This window comes from Castor canadensis, chromosome 15 (genome assembly GCF_047511655.1).
Source record: "Castor canadensis chromosome 15, mCasCan1.hap1v2, whole genome shotgun sequence".
Taxonomy (NCBI): domain Eukaryota; kingdom Metazoa; phylum Chordata; class Mammalia; order Rodentia; family Castoridae; genus Castor; species Castor canadensis.
Genome location: NC_133400.1, coordinates 56,493,284 through 56,520,099, shown reverse-complemented (window position 1 = coordinate 56,520,099; position 26,816 = coordinate 56,493,284). Strand labels below are relative to the sequence as shown.

The 26,816-nt window shown below is 43.3% G+C and overlaps 1 pseudogene; it reads left to right on the top strand.

Annotated features, from left to right (window-relative positions):
- The first annotated feature begins 461 nt into the window (after nucleotides 1-461).
- Nucleotides 462-26,816, top strand: part of LOC141417463 (junctional cadherin 5-associated protein-like) — a 240,078-nt pseudogene continuing 213,723 nt past the window's right edge.

Below are 26,816 nucleotides of genomic sequence, written 5' to 3'. Positions count from 1 at the left end.
TTGTTTAAAGAAGTAAATCCCAAATATTAAGCTGTTGTCACCACTACTGTTTCTGCTTTCCATGCCATCACTGTGTTGTGTGTTGTATGTGTGTGTGTGTGTGTGTGTGTGTGTGTGTGTACGTGCACTGTTTGTGTGACTTACAGGAATGGTTTGTGTGCATCAGTGTGTGTATAGATCTGTACGTGCTCCTGAGTTATCTGTATATGTGGGCATTCGCCCAGGGTTGACATGTCCCAAACGCTAGTGACACGTTAAGAAGGGAAAGGGTGGTCAGCCCACCTGTGCCTTCCACGCAACTCTCCCTGTCTGTCTCTGAGGCTCGCGCACCGCCCCCTGCCCTGGTGCCGCCCTGTGGCGCTAAGAACCTAAACTTGACTGTGGCCAGGGATGTGGGCGGGGCGAACGCGGGCGGTGGGCGGGGCGAACGCGGGCGGTGGGCGGGGCGAGCGCTGCGCTCCGGGCATGCTGGGCCAGGGCGGCTGCTGCCTGGGCGGGTGGCGCTGGTCCCCGGCCGGCCCGAGCGGCGGCGGCGGCGGCGGCGCAGGTCAGCATGAGGGAGCCACTCGGTAAGTCCCGGCGTCTGCCGCGCTCCTGACACCCGCTATTTGGCTCCCTCCCGCGGCGCTTCGCGGGCCTCTCCCTCAGCCTCCCGCGCTCGCCCCCCAACTTCTTCTGCCGGGACGTTGCTCCGGTCCCTTCCCTAGCTCTAGGAGATGTCCGCACCCCTGGTCGCAGCCCCGCCCGAGCCCCCGCGAGGTGTCCAGCCCGCAGCTTAGCCGCACGGCGGGCCCCATGCCCGCAGCCTGGGGTTGGGGGGCGCCTGCGAGCCTGGAGGGTCCCCGCCCCTCAGGTGCCCAGCCCACGCGCGGGGCTCCCTGGGTGGGTCCGGGCGGCGGCTGGCGTTAGCGCCGTGGCGCCTGGGGGCGCGGGAATGTCCCAGTCCCTCGCCATCCTTCCCGCGTTGTCCTCCACGCCGGGGTTCAGCCAACCTCCTTTCTCGGCCGCGCCCCCAAGCCCCGTGGACACCCCACCCCACCCGAAGAACTGACAGCCTCAGGGGTCCCCGGTTCTCGGAGCGTCCCTCGCAGTCGGGACTGCAGGCGGGACGTTGGGAGCTCGCCCCGGCTCTCCGCTCCCTACTCGGGTCTCCGCCCCAGTGTCGCGCGCCCGTAGCGCCGCGCCGCGCCGCACCGCACCGCACAGACCCGCTGCGGATTAAGGCGCTAATCAGCGCTACCTCCCAGCTAGTGCTCATGGCGTGCGAGGTGGAAAGTGTTGCCTGTAAATCTCCTTAATCGGCTCCTGGGTGGGATCTGGAGCCCGCCCGTCTGGGTCTCTGCACCCAGATCTCCGCTAGCACCCCTGACCCCACCACACCCCCAGTTGCAGTCAGTTTACTCCCAGATGCGGGGGTCTCAGCGTCTAGGTGTCCTGAGCACAGTGCTGCTGAGCACCCACAGCTAAAAGCCGCTCTTGCTGCTTGTCACTCACGGGCCAAAGAAGCCGAGTGCCACGGATTCGTCTGGGGGTTTGAAAAAGAAGCTCTGATTTCACTAGTGAAAAAAAAAATAAAAGGGGAACTTATGCCAGCGCCACCTGGCCATGCTCCAGTCTTCACTCATCCACACTCTCTAGGAGCACAGGACTTTTATCTCCAGGCTCCCGCATCCCTCACCCCAGTCTGGATGCCTAGGTACCTGGCCTTGACTTCCAGAGAGGACTGAGCTGAGTGGACCACACAACCCCCCGGTTTTTCCTGTTGGTGACAGTTTAATGTGATGTTTGTCCACAGCTTTGTATTTTCCTTTGAGTTTTTGTGTTTTCAGACTTAAAAAGAGTAGACTCCCCAGGGATTTATTTGGGGGGAATGTTCGGATTCTTGGGAGGAAAGTGAGAGGTGGGATCCTGGCAACCAGAAATGCTTTGTCAAAAAAGAAAAGAAAAAAGCAGACTCAGTAGTGTAAAATGAATAGTCAGAGGCTGTGGAGGTAAAAGTTAGGAAAAAAAATGCTTTATGTCAGGTGCTTTTAGAATTTAAAATGACTGAATTGAGACTGTAGCAAAGCAAGAACTGGAAATCATATGGAGATTCTGTTTCACAGGGGTTGTGTTGGTTTCATTGTGAAATAAAAAGAGTTTGATAAATAGAGTTTGATAAATTCCTCTGGTTTTCCATAATAGTCTGTGGATTTGGACTTAATTGTTTAGCTTGATATTAAGTCTAATTCTCAGTCACCAGCTGAAGAAGCTTCCTGAAGGTCTTTCCCTGTTAACTCTAGACAGGCAGCATATACCAAACTTTCACTCCCTCTGGAGTGGGCAAGCAAATATTTGTTGAACAGAGGCCTTTAATCTGTTGGGCCTTCCTCCTGCAAAATGTCACTCTCTGCCTTGGAGAGGGAAGGTCAGGGCCTTGGCAGGCCCCAGGGATTTAGGGGGACAGGGAGGGTGGAGGAAGCCTGATTCAGGAAAAAAAAAAAGTTTGTCTTCCATCTCCTTGGAACATACAATGCTTGTGTGGCCACGTGCTCTGAAGGGCTTGACAAGCTCATCAGAGTTATCTGATAGTTCATCTGAGAATTAGATTCCAGAGCCTGTGGTGTATTGTTCAGTAGCTATGGAATATAACTGGTGATCTGAGCAATACAAGGAAAATAGATAAGCACCAGTTTTTCAGTTTTTAAAAGAAGACAAACATGAAAAATTCTTGAGACCTACATTTTAAAATGCAATTTAAAGATGAATTCTTTCTTTATGCCAGTAAAGAAAGCCCAGGAGTTGGTGTCTCTTCCAAATCCTGCTTGTCCTGGCTAGGAGAACCCTCTAGTTTAGAAGAACAGTAAACACCCACCCTAGTAGGAGGCCCGAGTTTCCCTTTTAATGAGTTTGGCTTGACTCCATGGGTAATTAATCTAGAGAGAGTTTAGAACACAGAGCGTTGGATTGAAACAATTGTTCTGTTGTGGATTTTATTTTGATAAGCAAGGACTCTGTCTTTGCAATCCATCCCAGCTGAGCCCCTTGCTCTGCAGTATCTTTTGGTTCTTAACTGATGTTGTTTTTCACCTTTTGGGTGGGAAGGCTTATCTCCTGCATGGAATCTTATATTGTGCTTTGCCTCAAGGGCCTGCTGGCTGAGGGACACTGACTTGCTGAAGTCAGCAGCCAGGGAAGGGAAGGCCTGCCTTTCAGTGCTTTGCTGTATCCTTAAAGCACTAAAAAATAGTACTTGAAAACAACACACACACACACACACACACACACACACAGAGGAATCCCCTCGAACACTAAAACCTCAGTCATCTTAATTTAAATTTGGTGTGTCTCCTTTCAAATATATTTATTGCCTTTACTTTCTGTAACTAAATGTATTTTCCAACAACTTTCTGTTGATGATATGATCTTTGCTGGCAAAGATCTCTTCTCAGACTACTGTCTAGAGTTTTCTGCTTATTGGTTATCTCTTTATAGTTTACCTAATAAGCTTGCTTCTCCTTTATGGTCATACTGTTATGAACAGTGCCAAGTTATAGTTCAAAGAGAGAAAGAAGAAAAAGAATTGAGTGTGTGTGTGGGGAGAATAGTTGGAGAAAGAGAAACAACTGCTGATGCTAGCTATCTCTTGGCACAGCGGGCTCAGTGAAACTTTTTCCTTTTTGCTTAAGCATTGAATTTTGCAATGTTTACTTTGGAAATAACTTTATATGTCTTTTGTAATTAGAAAATAAATAAAATGTAATAATTATAGGAAATAATTTGAACCTTAATGTTTTTAGAAAACTCTGGCTCTTTTATGCCAAAGATATTTATAAATAAAAAACAAAACTAGTGTGTTAAAAGTTTAATAGAACATTTTAGCAATCTTTACATGAAGCAGTTGACATATGTGATGATAAGGGAATAAAATTCTAGCCTATTATGTTACAGTTTTTTTTCAAATAACCCCGAATTTCAGAGGAATTTTAAATCTTATCCAATTTCAGTCTGTTCTTAAATGACTAGCAATCTTTTAGAAATGTTAATGAGGTACTTAGGGTTCCATAAAGATGGGGTGAAGTAGCCAAAATACTAATTGTGTGATACAGAGTTTACAGGTGGAAAGAAAATGGGGGTTGGAGGGAGAGAGAGAGAGCTCTCACTAGTTGTGGAAAGAAAAGATAATACTTATTAAACTTAAGTGCATAAAATTGGGCACTTTTTTGCCTTTTCTCATTTTTAGTCACTGCCTTAATTCAACCCAACCCAGCACGTTCCAAGTTCCTTTTGATCTTAGACCCAAGTTTTCCATTTCGTTTTTTTTTTTTGCCACCTTAAGGAAAGCTAACTCAGTGATGCCTGCCCTGCTAAGATGGTTACTTCATAGATTAAATATGCTTTTTATGTCTTATTCGAGTTTAACAACTTGAGTGCTCTGGTAGCACTGACCATCGCACTGCCTGGTATGGTAATAACAGTTTGTGAGAACTTACTGTCCCAGAACTTAAAATGGAGCTGTGGAGTTATTTCTTTAATAATTAAGACTAGAAAGGGAAGTGGCAGTCCTATTGTTCATAATAAAACCCACAACTCCACCATTAAATAAAAAGCTGTAGAAAGCATTAAAACTCTATGTATTAGTTAGCAACATACTCCATTCTGGCTTGTTTTATGTCTTGGCTGTTTACCTCTTGTTTAAAGAAAGCACTTCGTTATATATTAATCATAACATTAGCCCTAAAAGTTGTCAGTTGGAGAAATATTTATACTGAACTGCCAACAATTTGAGGGACCAATTACATCTTAAGTATGGAATGTCAGTGAACACAAGTGGGAAGTTTAAGGTTATTAGAGGAGGACCATTGTCTACTGGAGACCTTTATGGGGTAAACTGTAATCTGGAATTAGAGTTGTTCAGTGGAACATGTGACTTTAGATTTACTGGAAACAGGTTGAGTCTCTGGCAGATAGGACATATGTGCTATGTACTAGAACCATATGTAATGTACTATTCATTTATTTTCTCCAGTGTTTCTTTTATGGCCATTGAGTCTTTCAAATATGCAATGTATTTTCAAAGGTACACTTTCCTAATCCTTCCTAAGCAGCACTTTTTTTTCCTTTTGGGCTAGAACATGAACTAAAGATTAATAAAAAGAGACAAATGCACATATACTATCAGAATATTTTTAAAGCAGTGTTTGTTGTTGGTGAGGGCATGGTGAGCTATATTATTTTTATTTATAAACAGTATAGCTAATTATAATAATATATAAGTTACAAATATTAAGTTCTCTTAATATACTGATAAGTTATAAGTGATGACTAATGAAATACTATATTAATATAGTTTAATATTAATAATGTATTTATTATATTAAATTATATAATACTTAAGCTAGTAGGAAGTATAGATATAAAGTTAATCTCAACTATGCTAAGTATATGAAGTTGCCAGTATTTGATCATTTTGGACTTGCAAAATGATAAGGTCATATGTTTTGGCCTAATACATTTCATGACAGAACATAATGAAATAAAGTTAATGTATAAATAATGGAAACATTTTTTAAACCTCAGAGGCTAGTGCTGTTGTTGATATTTTGGTATGATTCTTCTTGGTGTTTTTCTCTCTTTCTATGCATATGTGTACAAATAAAATTGATAACACACTAGTCTAGGGGTCTGTATCCTGTCTTTGTTGTTTAATATGGTAGCATGTCCATTTCCCTGTGCCATAATAAACCTAAAACTATAATTTTATATGGATGTATACATATTATAGTCCACTATGTGTATGCACCAGAATTTTTTAAACTACCCTTAAATGGACATTTACCTCAATTTATTTGTTTATTTGCTTTTGGCAGTTCTGGAGTTTGAACTCAGGGCCTGTGAATTTGCTCGATAGGTGCTCTGCTGCTTGAGCCATGCCTCCAGCCCTGGCTCAGTGTTGCATTGTAAGTAAAACATTGTGCATCTCTGGCTATTTCACTAGAATGATCCCAAGAAGTGAGATAATTAGTCCACAAGGTTTCAGATATGTACAGATTTTATTACCTATTGCCTGACCACTCTGAAGAAAGGAAACATCCATTTGCACACAGCCCCTGGCACGCACTCATACAACCACAAGTAGGAGAGCCCTGACAGCTCATCATGCCCTCACCACCAATAAACACTGCTTCTCAAAAGCTTTTGTAACCTGGAATATGAATAATGACAATTTGGGTTGACTTTCATTTCTTTGTAGATGAAGGCAATTTTTTTTTCATATTTGGATGGGTATTTATCTTTTAATTTTCAGTTTGTGTTCTAAGCAAATTTTAAAAAGGGAAAATGTAATATGTTTATTAACATTTTGTTTCACTGATTTGGGAGACCTTGTAACTATAAATTATGAGAATAAAATATTGTCATATAATGAAAAAGGAAGAGAAAATGTTACATATTAAATGGCATTTGTTTGCTACAGTCCACCCCTAGTGATGAGAATATGGATAATTGAAATAATCCTGCCTAGACTGTAACATCTATCAGGTTGAGTGCTGACTGGCTCTGATTTGTCTTTATATTCTCCAGTGCAGAGCTCGTGGTCTGGCAAGTCCATTGCATAGCAAGTGTCTTGATGGATTTAGGCTGGAATAAGTAAGTGTGCAATACTTGCTCTTTGGGATGGAGAATTGTCAGATAGCTCACTCCTGGTCCTTCTTTTCCCAGTGTGTGGTCATTTACCTCTGCTGTCCCAGCGTGGACTCTGCATGGGTGCTAATGAGGCCAAGGTCAGAGGTTCTATCTGTATATGACCTATTTAGCTTTGTTCTGTGTCATGGCCACAAGCTGTACTCTTATTTATTTATTTATTTTCTCTCGTGGCCAGCTGAGAAATAAATGCATACTGTTTATCACAAGGGAGAACAGGCAGGTAGGGGGCGGAGAGAGGGGACGGTAGGAAGCAGATTTCTAGAGCTAGGTCAGCCTTACTAGAACTTCCTTTTCTCTCATGCTGTGTTCCAGGTTCAATCCAACGCAACACAAACACACACACACTGACACTCAGCAACACAGAGAATAGATACCCAACAGTGAAGGAGAGACTGCTCAGCTTACTCTTAAATCCCGTGGATCGTTAACAACTTCCTGGTTTCATTTATTTATTTATTTATTTTATTTTGGTCATGCTGGAGTTTGAACTGTGGCCTCAAGCTTGCTAGACAAGCATTCTACCACTTAGGCCATGCCTCTAGCCCAAGAAATTTCTGATTTTATAATCCCAGCCATTTGGGTGTAAATAGCATAGCTAATACTGAAAGCAACTCAGAAATCTGCCTCATTTTAATGGCGTTAAAATGGTTATTTGGAAGGGACAAATAATCTTTGATAAAAACCCTTTTGCAGTGATTTGGGGAAAAGAAAATTTTGTGGGAATAGCTAGATTAGTCAAAATCAAATTACCTGTCATCTTCTCAAACCAGTAGTTATTTCCAGTTTCCGTGAGTGGGATGATGAATGATCCTAGTCACACCAAGGCTGAAATTCACTGTACTTTCCTTACTTCTTTCCTTTTTCCTTCCTTGTCCTTCCATCCCTCCTCCATCCCTCTCTCCCTCTCTCCCTTCCTTGCACAGTATTGGGATTTGCTTGCTAAGCAAGCACTCTATCACTTTAGCCACTCCTCCAGCCCTCACTGGGCCTGGCCTGGAGCTATGAACCTCTGGATCTTAGCTTCCCAAGTAGCTAGGATTATGGGTGTGAGCCACTGGCACACAGCTCATTGTACTTTTCTTAAAAATTACTCTTACTGTTCTTTTTTTCCTTATCCTCTCTCCTACATGTTACAATTCTAACCACTCTTTCTCCTTCTCACAACTTTATTTATTTATCACTTTATTTGTTTACTTATTTTCCCATGTTTATCCCTCGACACCACTTAAGTCCTTCCCTTACCCACCAGGTTTACCCGAAAGCAGTCTTGTCCTTCCCCAAATCATTTGTGGTTTCTTGTTATCTACTCACATAGAGTCTAACCTCTTATTAATGTTGCAGAGAAGAGTGACTCCTTCTGTATAGAACATTTATTTTTTCCTTTAGAATTTTGGGGTTTGGTGGTGGTGGTTACTCCTCTCTCATTTCTCATTGATGGAGTTTGTCTGCTTTTTGGCTCCACACAACAGGTTTTGTGATAGCTGCATGCATGTTACTTAGGAAGAGGCCTGTGATGGTCACGAAGCAACTGAATGGTGTATTTGTGAATGGATCACTTTGCTGAACATTCAAAAATTAGCATGAGTATTGCCATCAAGACATTATAGGCAAGTGAGGTATGACCCTTGTGTGTGCATGTGTGTGTACACACATCTGTGTTGTGTGTGTATATGAAAGAATCATCTACAAGAGCCATCTCAATTCTAAAGAATGAAACCATTTTTTCCTTTTTAAATAGTTTTAATGTTTAATGCCACCATGTCTTTTGTCTCTTCTGATTTATGTTTATGCATTATTTGGTAAATTAGGAAGCTTGTTGATGGTAAGGAAGGAAATATAAATGGATGAATCTAAAACAGTAACGGAGATTTCAAAGCTAGGTAGAACTGGGTTCAAACCTTGAATCTTCCATTCAAGGACTATATAACCTTGGACCTGCAGCCTCAAGTATTCTCTTCTGTATAGTGGAGTCACCCATATATACATCAGGAAGTTTGCTGGAAATACAAAATGAAAGAAAATAACCCAAGCAACTAATACAGTGTCTGGCACAGGCAGATACTTACAGATTTATTTAATTTATTCTTTCATGTGTCCTGTGATTGTGTGCTTATGAAGCAGGTTTTTCTTGTGGTTTGTAGAGAGAAAGTTTATTGGGGTCATGGGGCAAGGGGCGCAGAGAATAAATTAACCAGGAATTGAAAGGTGTTCTTCATGAACTTGCTCATTTACTGGAAAGTTATTTTGAGCACTTTACAACCTGTCACAAGCATTCCCAAAGCGGGGAGGAAGATAATAAGATATAAACCTAGAGATGTCATGAATCAATCAAAAGCCTCATCCAGAAAAACTTGGCTTTTCAGCCTCACTCTTCCTCCACCTCACCCCCTTTCACCACCTAAATTAGAGACTGCATGCTAATAAGTATTTCTTTTTTGGTCCCATCTCATGAAAGCATAATTTAAACCAATCCAATACAGGCAGACAGAAAGGGCACTGGGGACTAAACCTGCTCTCCTCACTACTGTTGTGTCTTATTTCTGTCACTGTTTCTTCAATGAAGTTTTACAGCTTTTTAAAATTTTTTATTTAAATAACAGAAGAAAAAAAATCACCCAAAGTTTCGCATTTATTTTAACTATTTTTTGATCTCGTACACTAAGTATAAAATCTTTCTTCTACAAAAAGAATTTTTATAAAGGCAGTTTTCCTTCTTTGTATATGCTGTCTTACAAAGTTTGTTTTCATCAAAAGACTTGTTTGGCTTAACCCAAGTTGAACAAGACCAAACTAGGGAAGAGTGTGTGGCTAAAGGCTAGGCAAGAAGTTCTCTGAGCTAGGCTGCTGGTCTAGCCCTGATTTCTTTCAGTGAGATTGAGCAGTGCTACAAAGTCTTAACAAATGAGCATCTTGACGCTAATCACTCCTGGATGCTGCACACGTGGTCTTCTATAAGCTAGGTCCATCTGTTTTACATATGAGGAAACTGAGGCTTGGAAGTTAGGTACCTTGATAAAGGCCACCTAGCAAGTGGAGGAGCCAGGATGGAAATAGGATCTTTCTGATGTTCCAGCCCATGTAGCCCTTGCTGTTTGTGCTGTATCCTGCCACCTCTATGTTGATGGAGCAGAAAATGTGCCACAACTTCCTTCTGAGATGAGGAAAAACTGCGGGGCATGTGCTCCCCAGAGAAATGGGTCAACTGGAACACGTGTCCTTTCATTAGGCTGTCACTTTTCATTGCATTGGTAGTGTTTATACAATCCTATAAATTGTATCTTGGAAGTGATGGAATAACTGTCTTAAGAATGTAAATTGGAAAAGCATAATAGTGAAATGCAAAGAAACAAAAAGCTGTTTCTTGGCCTTCTCAAACCAAATGAAGGAATAAAAGTGGCAGCATCAAAGATTGCTTCATTTCCAGGTCCTTTGGCTTCCGCTTTGCCTCAGCAGTGCTGGGCTTGTGTATAGTTCAGAACCTGGGTGTTTCAGATTCAAGCCTTGAAAAATCCCAGGTAGAGGGAGGAAGGAAGCAGAAAGTGGTATGTTCCTCTTAAGATTTATTTCTTCTTTGTGTGATGTTTGCTCTTAGTCATTAGTAACTATGACTCTTTTTGGAAAGCAAAGTTTAGTTAGGATAGATAGCTGTATTTGTTGTTGAAAACAAAGCAATGAATTTGTTAGACTAAAGAATTTCATGTCAATTGCTAGGATCTTTGAATTTGAAAGTTTCTCTAGTCTAACATCTTGATCACCACAGGTATGGGGATCCTCAAACTGAGAGTCATGACCCATTAGCAAGTCATGAAATTACTTTAGTGGGCGATGACCAGCATTTTTAAAAAGTGAAATAGAAAAGATTACAGTACTATCAAGATATAAGGATGAATAGTTTTGCTGTAAGGTTTTGATTGATTGTGTACACACCTGTAGTGGGGCGCTGTAAAAACAAAAGGGCTTGTAAATCAGTTACCTCAACTTCAGCTTCAGCAGCTCCTAGATACAGAACTCCCTGCCTTCAGGGGCAGCCTTTATCTTGACAGACTGTTCTAGTAAAGTGTTCTTATGATAAATGTTTCTTCTGCTTTCGTGGTTTGTTTTGTTTTGTGCAGTGAGCACTGGGGAGGGAACTAAGGACCTTATGCATGCTAGGCAAGTGCTCTACCACTAAGCTACATCCATAGCCCTCATGGTATTTTTTAAAATATGCATAGAATGAAAATAATATTAAGATATTTGATAGTCATGGGGATTAATACTGATATTTAAAGTGAACTCATTTGTCTTATTGCTGTGGCCTGAATACCAGAATTCTCTTCCTTACCTGAGATTATATGTAGGTACCTTTACAGTCTTGATTGCTCTTCTTAGATGTTCCATTATGAGCATTTAATTCAAGAAAATAAAAGTAGTGAAGGAAAAATTTCTTGAATAAACTGGCTGGAAAACCATACTTCCAGAGAAGGTGATTTTTCAGTAATGCCTGGAGACAGGCAATTTGGGTAATGGAGGCCTTCTTCATCCTATGAGACTAGGTAGGATCTCTTCCACAGCATCCTGTCTTTGTGCCTGTCATGGGCTCTGGCCCTATGGAGAGGTGTCAGGCTTCCACATCACTAGCATGTACATATGTTGTGTTTTAATTGCCTTTTTTCCAACTGCCTCTATGGCTAGACAATAAAATCCTCAAGGACAAAGAATGTGTCTTACTTAAAATTTCAGTGCTTGGCACTGAAATTCTAGGCACCCAGGAAATATATTTTAGTGTTTTGAACTATATAAAATAATGTTTACTGTTTTTAGTCACTTGGGTGAAGGTTGAATATTACATTCATGAAAGATAAGGTATGTGAGTGTTGTAAAGTGATCGTGACTTTGGAAATCAATAGTAATATACTAAATGATACAAAAGGAACATGGTATAAACTACATGGTGAGAAGGAATGACTACTCTGAAATCTTTCCATAAGGCAATAAACTTCAGAGACAAATCAGAACCATTGTAGCACAATGAGTCCATAGTGTTATGTGTGCATAGTGATTTCCACTTCTGCATGTTCTTACTGGGCTCTTGAAATAGTCCAAGGGGATGGGAAGATAATGACATTGCCATTTTGCAGAACAGAAAACTGAGACTTGGTGTGTTTATTGACTTGCTCCAGAGATTATACTATGACAGGGTCAGACACTAGAGCTGGGGTCACACCTGATCCTGGGCCATTTTAGCTACAAACCTACCTTTCAAGTTGGATAGCAAATTGTTATGATAATGGTGGTGACAACCTTGGGTTTATGTCATATTTTGTTGTGTGTTAGTCTTTACAGCAACCCTTTGAGTGAGTTAGTGCATGGATGACAGAACTAAAATGCTGTTGCTTTAGAATGCTGGTATCTTGGAATTGGAAAGGAACTTTGAACACCTTGAGTGCCAAGTGCTCTCATTAGACCTCTTGGTCCCTCCTGGTGGCCACCATGATTAATGTGATTAATGTGTTTGTGGTGGGAGCCTGCCATCTCTTAGAGAAGCCCATTCCATTTAAAGTAGATAAGGTTGCTAAAGAAGCAAGTGGTATGGCAGATTAGAAATAACACACTGTTCAGAAATCAGTGAAGGGAGAGGTTAATGCTTGCTTAGTGTGGGTGCAGAAAAGAGGCAGAAGCCTGGGCTCTGAGTTGGGATGGAGAAGGTGAAATGTGTAAGCTTTCATGAATTTGGGTGATGGTGAGGCCATTCAGGTTGTTGGTAGGGCTCCTGGGTCAGCCCTTCACCTCTGATGTTTTTGCCCAGATTGATCCATGAGTGGAACCCTGTGCACTCTACACCTGCTCCCCATAGGCAGCTGGACTCTGAGAGGGGAAACCAGATAGGGTCGCCAGTAGTCAGAACACTTTACCTCAGCCCTCTAAGGCTTTTACAAGGTTCATCTTTTCTGAAATGTGTTTGTGGCTTTTGTGGGTTATCATTGCCATTTAAGGTTTTCTAAATATAATTGCAAACACATAGGCACATTGTGTTTGCCTTACACAGGTTTGTTTACACAGGTAAGGCACCAACTTACCTAACCCCAGTAGGATGATGTGTGTTGTGAAGGTGATTTCTTTACCACTCTGACAGACTGCAGTACAGCCAGCTATGGCTCAGGCACAGGCCAGTGGGTCTGGGAACTCTGGTCTAGGCCACCAGGATTTTATTTCTGTGCAATTTCTTTACTCCCAGGTCATTATACCCACAGTCTATTTGAGTGCCAAGTAGCCGTCTCATATATGGACACATGCAGCTTATGTAGTGAACTCCTAATTATTCTTCAGAACCTTTCTCCCATTTGTGTATTGACCCTGCAAGTTTTCATTGAGAGCATACCATCTGCTAGATGCTGGGGATGTGGCACTGAACGCAGCAAGACCCTGTCCTCATAGCCTAAGCCTGCATTCCCACATCCCTGAGTTGGTAATGTGATCTCTTTCCTCTGGAGTCCCTAGCCCAGTGACTTGCTTAGGTGAATGGGAACAATGCTTGCTTCTCTGATCCTTCCTTTTCTTTCTGGGTGAATGAGCCAAGTCACGATTCTCTGAAAGTCATCCACTAGGAGTGTCAGGAAGGTAGAGTTGCTGTGGAGATTTCTCTGAGTACAGTAACTGTCAGAACTTGTCAGCCTTCCATAAAATCAGGGATATGATGGAATGTCATAGGCCTTCAAGGTGTCATCCTCCCCTGACCACAGGGATTGTCTTGGTTCTGTTTTCTAGTAGGTGACAGAGAATGAGGACATGCAGGGTCAGAAGGACTGTGTGTAACCCAGGGAGAATTCTTCCTGACGGGAAGTGCAGTAGGTCTTCCCTACACCTACAGCCAGCAGGTGTTTCCTGGCCATTGTTCCTGGTGATCACAGCAACTCTGTTTCCATCCACCACAGAATGGGGCTGGGTGGGCTCTTTATGTGCTTCTTGCCCAGGCCATGGATATGGCCAGCCTTTCTGGAGGTCAAGGTGGGGGCAGTTCTGCCTCTTACACATGGATGGGAAGCTGCGCTGTGGCCCTCCTGTCTTGCACCTCCTAAACTCCTGTCTTGGATCCTTTTTCTTTCTTGGTCCTCTTGCCCTTGGGAATTTACATTGGGGCAAGCTGTAATGAAGGTCCAGGGCGATATTTGAGTGTGGACACTCTTGGCTGAGAGATGCAGAACTTCTCCCTAAAAGTCATCCAGGAGAAATTCCATTCTTTCAAGCTTCAGGTGCTACTGGGCCAGGTGATACATGCCAGAATCCCAGCACTGCAGAGGCAGAGAGAGGCAAGAGGATGGCTCCAGGGCTTTGTACAGAGACTGTCTCAAAACACCTAATAATAACAACAATAATTGCAATAGTAATATACTAAAAGGAACCCTTAGATCACATCACAGGTCGGATGTGATTGCACGTTGGTTGTTTTCTCATTTTGAGCCCAAAGACTTCCTATCTATTTCTGGTTGTTGGTTTACCACCTTGGTGCTGTCCCTGCAGTGGCTTCTCCAATTGCTTCTGCTGAGGTGTATTGTGGCTCTGTGTTGATTAAAGAGCTTGTTCTGTCCCTTCAGAGCATAAGGTCTATACAGAAGGAAGCAGGGATGTATAGTAAGATTAAGCTGGACATCAAGAATTGCTCCTTTTAGAAACACAAAGTCGTAATTGCAGCTTGCATGTCTGTTTATTTTGTCCTTACCTATTGGGCCTGCTGGTTTTAGATAAATGGGGAAGAGGCCGGTGGGCAGTGGTGATCATTTCATGGCTTATCCACCATTTCTGCCTCTTCTGCAAGAGGCAGTCACCAGGGTACAAGCTGCAGACATGCCACCATGCCATGTGGAGTCAGTGCTGTGTCAGTTCTTCCCTGGATACCTTGTTTCAGGTGGCTTGAACCATATGGCTGGGCTTTCCACATAGGCACTTTGCTAGGTCTGGTTTGGTTTAGATAAAGGGAACTGAGGTTCTTCAGGGAGGTCTGGCCACAAATGGAGTTCTCTGTTGCTCCCACAGTGATGGGTCCCACCACCACAATGGTTCCAGCTGGGGAGCTTTGATGACGCCAGCACATCATGTACAGCGTGGAAGATCTCCTAATTTCTCATGGATACAAACCCTCACGAGACCTCTCAAGACCACGCAAGGATAATCCCGAGGGGTGCCAGCAAACTGGGACAAGGCCCCAAGCGGGCCATGGTCTGCTGAACGGATATGAGGATGACCCTACAGCCTTTGCTCACAATTGTACATCCCTGGGGAAGGGACTTGTGAGTGACTCAGAGAGCAGCTGCAGCACGCCGAGAGGCCACGGGGAGCGCCAAAGTGCTTCTGCTTCTAAAACTGCTGAGGCGGGGTAAGCTTCCGTGTTGACCCACCATTTCTCTTTGACTTAGGAGTTTGGTCTTGGCTTAGACGTAAGTAAATTCTTTCAACCCTATATTTGGCTTGGACCAGGGAGAGAGAGAGGGCTGAAAGACAAGAACACCTCTGTCCTTTGCCGTATTTAAGGTATTCCTGTAGCACATAGCTGGGACTTGGCCATAGTAGGCCTTCACTAAACAGTAGTGAGTAAGCAGATACTATCACACTGAGCACTGCATTGTGATGCTCTGCCTCTCTTCTGCCCTCTAACGTGCTCAGCACTCCCATAGAAGGCATTTTAGAGCTTTGTAAAGCTCTCTTATGTCCAGCCACACATTCATAGTGCTGATGGGTTTTCTACTAACACATTTCAGTATCTTGTAGGTTTCAGAGAGTTAAAAAGGGCTATGTGCCCTGCCCCTTTTGACCATTCATATAATTCCATTCTTCTCTAACCTGCCTTGCCATTGCACACATGCTGACCTAGTGTGGATATAGCACCAAAACACAGCACACCTATGGATGTTTTCTTAGGACAGAAAAAGAGGGCAGGTTGGCCAAGTGGGCAGGGTGGTTATTGAAGAGGGAGTTGCAGCAGCTTGCCACAGGGCCAGCATGGGAGGGGAGCCATGAAACTCCCTTCCAAGAAGTTTCAGTGGAAGGAAACCTCAGTTGTCCGTGCATAAAATGTGTTTTTGTCTCTAATGTTGTGTCAGGACCAGGTAGAGTCTGGAAACTAAGAGTGCCGAGCACGTGATGTAGCAGGGTATAAGAAGCCAGAAAGAGATAACGGAACCTCCACAGGGAAGCAGGGTCTGTCTTTAAGAGGAACAAACAAACAGAAAGGGTGGGGAATTAAGGCTGATGGTCACAGGTCTCCTTCCCAGAGAAAGCATCTTCCTTCTTGGTTGACAGCTTTCAAACAAACTTGGGAGGGATTTTGTTAGGATGGTCAGAGCTTTCAAAACCTTGGTTGGGCAGAAGCAAAGGAAGGAGAATCTTTTCTTTCCCAGTGTGGTAAAAGCAGGTTGATGTTACCAAAGCAGAGTTTCCACTGATGGGACCAGGTTCAGGAGGGAAATGCAGAATATGAATGAGTAGAAGATGCTCTTTACTAACCTTGTCTTCAAAACTCACACTTCTGTCTACTATTTCTTGGGCTTAACTCTTATCACCCTGGTTCCCTGGAAAACATGTCCACCATGAATTTTTGGAAGAGGGCTCTTTTGGACAAGTTGACTGAGGGTAAAGACAACCTTAATTGCCACCAGACAAACTTGAGCTTGATTTCTTCTTAACTTCTGCTCTTTCTAGTTTGTGCTGAGTATATCTCTATAGTGTAACTTGGATGACAAGGTCCCAAGGTTGTATCTTGTCTCCTGTTTCTTTTGTATTGCTTATAGAGCTTATTACGATACTGTGCACACAGCAGTTACTTAATATGTGCTAATGGATTGTGATGTATTCTTCTTAGCATTGTGACAACTTTGAGACCATACAACTGCTAGATGTTGTAGTACATACCTAAAGTCCCAGCTTCTTGGGAGGCAGAAGGGTTAAAGTTCGAGGCCAGCCCAGCCAAAAATGCAACAAAACCCTGTCTCAAAAACAAAAGGGTTATAAGTATAGCTCAAGTAGTAGAATGCTTGCCTAGCATGCACAAGACCTTGGATTCAATCCCCACCATTGGGGTGGGGAGGAGAGGGAGAGAGAGAGAATCAGAAGACCCAGTTCCTAATGAGGTAAAGTCAGTGGCCTGGAGTCTCTGCAAATGGGTTGTGTAGGTTATGTGGGGTTGTCCTCAGACTTGAAGGATCAGATCAGAGTGAGGTTTCAGAATGGGAGGCAGTAGAATTCCCTTTAGAATTCCATGTGGGCAATATGGCTCCCAATCTCACCCACAGCTTGCTCAGGACTTTTCTTTCTGTGTGGTAGCAGGTTCCTTAGAAGCACCAACCTCCTGCCTAGCCTGTAGGTGGGTGGGCACAGTCGGATATGCAAACAGTCATTCTTTCTGTCATGAATAAGATGTTCAGATGAGTGACTAAGTGTGGCACTGGGACATTTTTCTGCAAGTGGACTGAGTTCTCAATAGGCCCAGCCGACTCTCTGTGTTTCTGAAGTTTACTGACTAACTCTGGAGATGGATAGCAGCTTTTGGATTGCACGTTCCCTTATAGGGCAGAAAGAAAAAATCACACATAAATGCAAAAATCCAGGCCAGTGCCCATAGCCTTGAGACTTGCGTCTTACACAGCTGCAAGTCTTCCTAGGTTGACATGAAAGGCATTTTCTTTATTTAGTAGCCAACACAGACTGAAAATAGGAGGCAAAGTTTATGGAAAAGTAGGTATGGAGGGGAAATATTTCCCTTAATCAAAAGTACTTTGGGAGGAAGTAAATAGGTGTCAAAAGTTAACAGCTTAAACAATGTTTAAAAAAAAATAAAAAGAAAGAAAGACAAACTAACCACATGATGGCTAATGTGAATTCTGGATCTGGAATGAATGTGCTCTGCCAGCTCCCAGCCTTTGGTCACTTGACAAGCACAGCTGTGGTCTTGCTGCCCGTCCTGTCCTACACAGTGACCTCTGTTGGGCTGGTTTCCAGGTCTAGGGGGCACATGGGGCCCAGGATAGCCCTGTCCAACTCCAAGCCATCTGGGGACTGGGAAGAGTCATAGGCTTCTCTAATGCTGGCTCCCTGGTGGGTTGAGGTCTGACCTGGAGTGGGTCCCTACACCTAGGGCAGGTCCTCAGCATCCCACTAGCACCCTAGCAAAGGTGGAGATTAAGGTGGTTTAGAAGGTTACAGAGAGAGATCTTGTTTAATTCTGGCAGTTTGTGGAGACACAGTTCTATTGGTAATAGTGTTTTATAGCTGAAAAATGCAAGTCCCCAAGAATGTTAGTGGCTTATCCAGGGCCATTCAGATTGACAAGAAAGGGAACCCAGCTTAGCTACAAACTCTGGGCTGCCTGATGCCAGTGATTGCTACCCGCAATACCAGGCCTGGCCATTTTTCCTGTATGAGGCCAAGTTCAGTTTGAAAGGGTCCTCAATTCTATGAGCTCCTCTTCAGCGGCCCTGTGATGGACTCTCTTATCACTTTCTTGTCCTCTACCCTCCCCTGGCAGGCATGGCTGTGTCCTTTCCTGTCTGGGGAGCTGTAGAAGGAATGCATGGTTCCATACCCACATTAGGTAATATATATGGTTTTGCTCGTCTGTGGCCCTTGTTAAGGACTGCTTAAAATGCAAGGTAGTGTTGTCCATGACTTAGGGCTTGACTGGAATGTCAGCCACGGGCTTTTTAACTTGATTGCCAAACATGCTGCTTACCTGTTTCTTCACTTGCTGAGAATGCTATACTCTGAGCTTTGTTGCCAGTTCAAGTGATACTGACATCCAAGATGGAAGAAGAGTGATGGTTCTGACATGCAGAGAGGTAAAGAATGTGCCAAATTGCTAAACGGCTGTCATGCTCTCATGGTAAAGACAGGAACCAAAGGTCAATGCTCTTTTGTACACAGCCTATTCAAATTAATGAGTAGAGAAAACTCATTTTCCACAGCTACATGTTAATGTGTGGGACCCTCCTTCTTATGGCTGGAAAGTACAGAAGGTGGGCTCTAACCCCTAATGGTGTGACCCTCTCCTAGGGGCCTGCCCTGGCTTTGTTGCCCATACTGAGGACCCTGCTCTAGCATGCTCTACAGGCCACCTTCCTCAAACCCCACCAACCCGCCCTTCCTGAGGCCCTTCCTGTTACCAGAGTTCTAGTCACATGGGGTCACCTTGTGCTCCCACTCCCTCTCCAATCTGCCTCCTACTGGAAACTTCACTTCATCTGTCCCACTTCTTTGGGTTCCTTCCATGGAAATCACTCATTCCCATTAATTCTTCCAGTACTTTCCCTGGGCCTCCAGGATTGTCAGCTTTCTGAAAACTGATAACATGTCTCTGACTTGGCTAATTCCTGTTGCAGTTTTTTCAATTAGTAACCAATTAGTTAAATAAATTTGCTGACTCAGTCCTGGTCCTCTGATGTCTAGGTGTTTGTATACCTGCCATGTATTTCAGAATGCCTGGCTTACCTGGGACCGGCGGTAGAAAAGTTGTTCCAGTGACCTTGTGAGGCTAGCTGGGAATGGTCCCATATGAGGGGAAAAGTATTGGCCTCTTGGCTGGGCAGGCAAGGTACAGGGTCAATGGCTTCACCTTACATATCAACACTACAGGACAAGCAGGGAACAAGGGAGGAGAAGGACACAGCCATTGGCCCAGAAGAACTTTTGGCAGAGTGTGTGGTTCTGAGCGGAAAAGTTTTCTTTCTTTGTGGATTCTCTGCATGCCAGAATTGGATCCACATGAATAAGAATGCAGGACTTGTTGTAAGGAGAGACCATCCTTGGGCAGGAAGTGCAACAAGAGAGCTGGACCACAGACATGGGAGTAACAAAGCTGGGTCCCCATTGGGTGTGGCAGTTGCTGTCTCTCTAGACAGTCTTAGGTGGGGGTGGATTCATTCACCTCAGACTCTCCTTGTCTGCTATCTGGATCTCTGTTCCTGTGCTTCTCCTCTGCTAGACAGTCCTCCCTTTACAATGGCTGCCTTCTAAAACCTTAGGCTTGGGTGACTTTTATTCTTTCTTGTCCCACTGCTACTACCACCTGTTCTGTCCATTTATAGTTTTGAAAAGAGTGGATGGGTTGGCAATGGGTGGGTGCTTCAACCTTGGTGGAGGAGTGCGCTCTCCTACACTCATGGGAAGAAGGGAAGACCAGATGTGATGCTGGAGTCTTCCCCACATTGAAGACTTTGGATGGGGAGAGTTTCCAGGCCATGGAACCAATAATGGAACAACTCTGATGATGCGGCCGTTCCTCTGTTTAAGTCACTTCCCTCATGGAGAGCTGATGTGGATGCTAACCTACCCCTGAGCACTCTGTCAACACAATGTGCCAATGAAAGTGCTAGCAGGTATTGCATGAAAGTCACTTACATGGTACAGAAGAAACCCACAGGCCATGTCCAAAGCTTGCTGTCCACATGCATGCATGCACGTATACACGTGCATGTACACGAATTGACATTAAGGGAAACGTGGATGAGGGGAAAGCTGTGTATTGTCTGTACATAGAGAAAACTATGTGCTTCTAGTGCAGGCAACCATATCTGCATAACACTTAGTGCCCATTAAAATATGTGAAGACTGTTATCAGGCATTCACGGTTTCCTTAGTGTGTTTCCTGTAAAATAGTATAATCAGAGGAAGCTGTAAAATAATTTGACATAGCCGAGGTTTAAATCTCAAAGTCACACCATAACAGGCTTCTCTCTGCTTAGCCCCAGGAATTCTGGTAAAAAAAAAAAAAAGTCTGTTAGTTAACCATGAGAATAACTTGTAATTACCTCTGCCATCAGCGGCCATGGTGACTAATTAGAGACTTAGCAAACTGGGAGAGTCTCTGATGTGGTGGCTTGGGGCCCTCATCTTGGGAGGTTTTTATCAGATCAGTAAACATCCATTCTAGATGGTGCTACTGGATATGGTAAACAGTCCATTTTCAGGGGATTTTTAAGCTTCTTTCAAATCATATCCTGCTTAGAATGGTTTTCCAAAAAAAAGGAATGCTTCAAGTTTAACATCTGTTTCTTTGTATCTCTTTCTCTTTACAAAATTACAAACCAACACACACTATTTGTCTTTTAGCTTAAGTGTCAGGATTGCTGTCTTGGCTTCTTCCCTGGAAGTGTGGATTCTTGAGCTGGCATGCTCCTGAGCTCACTTAGAGTCAGGCCTTCCGTTTACCCATCTTTGTGGATGCCTTTTCTCTGGGGCACTTTGTTCTTATTCAGAAGCAGCAAAACCTTCCAGAAGTGTCTGGGTCCTCATCCTCTGGCACATGCTGTCATATGGCTTTGCCATCACCAACCGACTTTTCCCAACAGGATGCGGGAAAAACACAGCAATGAGAAAGTATTTCCAGAGTTAGGGGAAGACTGCAGCAGCAACGCAGCTGAGACTGCATATGTCTTGGCAGCCATGACATCACCAAAAGGAGCCTTGTCCATGGGGATGTTCTTTAGCTAGAGAACTGGGTGAGTTTGGGGAGCTGGGAAATACCTGTGCAAGAGATGGCAGATGGTAAGAATGGGAGACACAAGCTTCATGCAACCCAATTGAGTCTTTAGGTCCTGTTGCTCTGCTTCTAAGATGATATCTGAGTTCTTGACGAAGAAGGAAGAGTCTAACCTGGAAATCTCATTGATGTGCTGCCATGTACCAGCTGTGGGGTCACAGGCTCATTAGGTGTCTTCCCTTAGGTGTGGTGACAAGAAAGAGTACAAGGGTCTTCTTCAGTGCCTCTCAAGCTCTCTGGTATATGCATCCTAGTGTCTGCCTTCCCCACTCCTTCGTACTCTGAGCTTAGCTTCCAAAGAATAGCAGGTCAGAGGCACAGAGAAAACTCCATAAATACTTGTCGACTCAGTGAGTGATAACTGGAAGTGAGGGTGGAGGTAGAAATGTGAGAGGAAGTGAGAAGCTAGAGTGGGTTTTTTTAATGTCTACAGTTGGCACTGAATGGACTATGCTAGTAAAAATAGTTTATCTTGGTAAGAATCTGTTACATCCTTATTAAAAATGGTCTGACTACTTTTTAGATTTATATGAGAACAAATGGATGGGAGCTTGCTCTTCCTGTTTTGTTTTTAACAAACCAAATATTGGTCTGTTTTTCATTGTCATTGAGGGAAAGGGTGCAGCTTCTTTCTTAGAGACCAGCCATGCCTGGGAGGAGCAGCATCTTGTTATGACAGTCAATAGGATCATCACTTCCTATTATTGTGAAGACCTATGAATTAAAATTTAGGAAAAAACAATGCTAATCTCAAATAATCATCACATCAGTACAACAACTCTTCTCTTTCCCATGTGCTCTCCTGCACCTCCTTCCCCAAAATGCAAGAAAAAAGGTTCAGCATTACCTGTCCACTGAGACCTTATTGCAGTTGAGCGAATAATAGCAACAGTAGCTAAAAAAATTAAAAAAAAACAAGTTTGAATGTGTTAGATGCTTTGGTAAATGCTTTAAGTATATTATCTCATTTACTTCCTCCCAACAAACTCCAAAAAGCAGGATTATTTCTATCTCCTCCATACACGTGAGGCATCAGAGGAAGAGAGGTTAGGATGTCACAGAAGGCACATGGTCAGAAAGTGTGGTGTTGGCATTTAATCCTGCACCAGGGCAGAGGCTCTCACACTCCCACAATGTTGCTGCACTCTTCCCTGTTGGTGTCTAGCATTCTCCACTGAGTACAGTGCAGTGCACAGCCAGTGACATCCATCCAACACATCCCACCCACCACGTCTCCATATTGTTATTTTTCTTTTCCTTCCATGCAGATCTTGGTTCCTTCTTTCATTTGCGTTCCTACCCTCTCTACTGCTTCTCTTTTCTTGTGCTCTGTGAGTACATCTATCAGGTGGTCCCTGTGAATGAGAGCTTCAGATGTACCTGCTTCAGGGCTGGGGTTGTGGCTCAGTGGTAGAGAGCTTGACTAGCATATGCCCAAGGCCCTGGGTTCCATCCCCAGCATTGAAAAGGGAAGAAGGAAAAGAAGTCCTCCTTCAGTGAGTGGTTTTCCTAGTCCATGATTTTATTACATACAAAAAAGGTTGAGTATCTCTTATCCAAAATTCTTGGGACCAGCAGAGTTTCAGATTTCAGAATTTTTTTTTTTTTTTTGGTTGGAGCTGGTGGTGGGGTTGGGGGTAGGGGTGGGGGTAGGAGGAATATTTGCTTAGGCTTTACTGGCTGCATGCCCTGAATCCAAAAATCCAAAGTTTGCTCCAAAAGCTTCAGACTCTGGAGCATTTTGGATTTTCAGATTAGAGATGTCCTGTAATATTAGAATTATCATCACAGTTTCTAAGATGTTCAATCTTTCATAGCAGCACCCACAGTAAATTCACTAATTGATAAAAAAAAGCAAGCAGCAATTCCAAACACCTGTCCCTGAGGTCATGCCTCATGAATGCAGTCTGTGGTTCACCTTGCACATCCAAATGGTCTTTACTAGACATTACAAAATCAAAAGTCTGTGACAGCCCTGTTACAAAGATGATACATGAAACTGTTGGTACCCACAAAGGAGCAATTCGGGTTCATTTCCTGCCATCAGTTTTTTAAAAATGTTTTAAAAACATTATGGCTCTGTGTCATAGCAAGTTGGTACTGCTGCAGGGATGGCTTCCAAATGCCTCTTTTCCCATTCTGAGCTCATCTTTGTAGAGCCTGGAGCCATGCTCAGGCATCCAGACCTGTGATGTTAAGTAACTGTTCTTTGGGTACTATCAGCAGTTGTTTTTCCAAGATATACCCCACTTAGTTACCACTGGGCACAATGACAACCTTTGTGCCTTTACGTTAGTTTCCTATGCCCCTCATCCAGGTGTCTAAACTGTGCATCTTTTAAATGTCCAAAAACATATTTTGCTTTTTCTTCCAGACCCATTATTAAGTTTGTGTATCTAAAAAAAGAAAAACAAGAAATAGCATCCTGAAATAGTCTGCAGGTACACTATTTGTCATCTGCAGTCATTTATTGTGACATTAGAGAAAGCAGGCATAACAGTATTAGCAGTCTGCGCAGACATTTGTGGATTCTCTAGTTATAACTGTCCCAGTGCAACCTACCATTCTTGTTCCAAGTGCGCTGGCTGAATGGTGATACTGCTCCACTATGTTTTCTGAGCAGCTCTATCCTGTCTGACTGATCTTTAATTCATGCTAACCTTTACACTTCAGTCTTAATCTTTTTCTGACCTCTTATTTCCCTTTTCCAAAATTAGCCTGTTTGCTCTCCTGTGTCAGAGTGTTATTTGCACAGGATTATTTATTGAATAGCCCTAATGTTTTGGGCCTGCCGAGAAATGGAATTGCAGGCTTCTGGTTGACCCAATCAGAGGAGCTTGTTAAGCACTTAACACTGAGGCTGGTGAATTTGTGTCACTCTAAAGAGATGACCACAATGCCTTCTGCCATGGCAGGGGACAGAAGAAAGCTGCTCCTGGGACAAGTGTGCAGTGCCTCAAATGCTACTGTTATGCTCAGCTTGTCCAGTTATTTATGAATGACTGACCCTCTGGAAGGAGGGCAGCTTTTTACAGAATAGGTTGAGGCAAAATGTGCAGTCACCTGCTGGTCCATAGTATGAACGCCATCACAGTGTGAAGGAGGGGACTGCAGATATGGGGACCAGGAAATGCATGACTGGTGGGACCTCCCCACCTCCTCCCTGACCTTCACATTGAAGGATGACTGACCTAACTTGGGCTGCCCACAGGAGGACCAGGTTCAAGATTTGGTTCATGGAGGAAGGAGGGCTAACTGCAATGCCTATGTTTCACTTCCCACAGAGGACCACTTTCCCCCTTCTTCCATTCAATCTGGCAGCAACAAGTCTCTGCTCAATTTCTTATTAAATCGTGCATTTATCCTGGGCCCTAGGCTGCTGGGCACAGCTCTAGCCTGTAGCATGCCCAGGTATACCTTATCTACTGAGAGGATAGTCTTAGAGAGTGTGAAACACTGGTTAAAGTCATCTCAAATATTGCCATTTTAAGTATGAGACCTTTACATTTTAAAAAGAGTGGGGCTATGAATAGCTCAGTGGTAGAATGTTTGCCTAGAATGTGCAAGGACCTTCCCAATATTCACTTGCAAAAATAAAATAATACAGTAAATACAAAAGACAGTATTTTATCTTTGGTTGAAAATGAGTCATGTGAACTAACAGAAATTCCTCCTAATTTTTCTCTTACTTACCCCATTTAGTGAGTAGATTTGCTAATTTCTCTTTGACACGTTTTTCACATGTTCTTTCTTATTCTAAATATTTTTGAGGAAGTTTCTTTGTTAGTTATTTTGTTGGCCTCATCACTTGTTATCACATACAGAGCTGTTAGCAAGTCTAGCTCCTGCCTTATCTCCATCCTACTCTCCAGGGAATTCTGTATAAAGACCCTGCTGGTCCCACTGAACCTGTAACACAGTTGATGTAGCCTCTCACCTTCCACTTTGCTGCCTTATCTTTTCCCATCCTGCATCAATGTACTCAGTGTGTTTATGTGAGGAGCCTTGTTGTTAATGTTTTCTACATATAAATCTGTAGCTTTTCTTTTTTTTTTGGTAGTGCTGGGGTTTGTACTTAGGGCCTTCAACTTGCCAGGCAGGTGCTGAGGTAGCGTAGCATTTTATATTGCAAGGGACACCATGTATCAAAGCTAGTAGAAGAGCTGCATGGGATAACTTGTATGAAAGAGACATTTACCACGACTCTTACCATACAGGGGTCCACTTATGCCTGTCAGGGCCTGGCTTAGATTAGGTACAAAATAGATATTTGTTAAATAATTGCTTTGTAGTGTTCTATGTCATATGGACTATGTTTTCAAATAGATTATTTCAAATTTCCCCAACGATTTGTATTTTCCTTAAATTGGGACTTTGGTATATTATGAAAATAGTAAGCTAAACCCAGAATGCTTAGCCATTTTAATTACTTTTGGCAAAGTGAAGGCGATAACATTTTTGTGTGGAACAGAAAACCAACCACATTATGTCTGTAGGAAGTCACAGTCTGTTTATATTCTTGCCCTAATTACATTGTTTTATCCATCTTCATGGCACATATATGCACCAATAGCACCTTAGGATTTCAGTCACATCTCTAAGCACAATACACACTCACCATGAAATGAGGGAGCATCAGTGGATAAAGTGAGCTAGAGCCACAATGCCACTTACTCCATAAGGTTGGGCACTCCAGAAAATGCTTTTACAAATGAGGGATAAGAAGGGTGCTAAATAAAGACCTGTGGTATATAAAGCCTGCTTGTTGTCAGCTTAAGAACAGAGGTAAGGAAATGGATCATTTCTGATGCAAGGAATCAACCACACACTTCCCTGGGATTCCTTTTGCTTCTCCCAGTTGAGTGTATGACAATTGCAGTATCCTGTTAACTTGCAAATATTGTTGTCCTTGAACTTTGTGTGGAGTCTGATACCTGACAGCCAGGAGGTACTGAGCACTTACAAGTGGATTGATCATCTTCTACATGTCTCTTCACACACTCAGTCATGCAGGGTCCCTAAGGGAAGGGCCACAGCTTCCAAAGCTGCAAGGCTGGCTCACTCACCTGGGCAGATGGGTCTGCAAAACAGCTAGTGGTAATGGCTTCCAAAATGATAAGTCCTTGTAGAACCCAGCTAATCAGTGTTCTGCCAACCATTCAAAACTCAAAGTGTTGAAAACCCGACTTTGATGGCTACAAAGAGATTGTGACCTGCTCCCATGCCCAGTGTTGACCACCTGCACGGTATGTGAGTAGTAAGCACAGGGGCACTGAGGCTGCTCGGTGGCACAAGCTTTACCTCAAAATGATTTAAAATATTTCTACCCATAACTAAGCTTGGCACTAAGTGGCTGCTTACCAAGTGATTTGGAATCTACCCTTGCCTTTGAAGGCAAAGAATTAGCTGCAAAATAAGAACAGTAATGATACAATTTTTTACTAGGGGCTCCTTCAGACCAGCTGTCTTCACCTGTGTGTTGGGAATGGTTCCCTTTCAGCCTAGTTCATTCCCTGCCCTTCCATGCAGCCCTCACTGTCATTGCTGTGCTGTATTTCCAGCTGAAAAGTGGTCTGTGTTGTAGAAATATTTGTTTTTGAGACTGTGTCACTATGTAGCAAGGTCA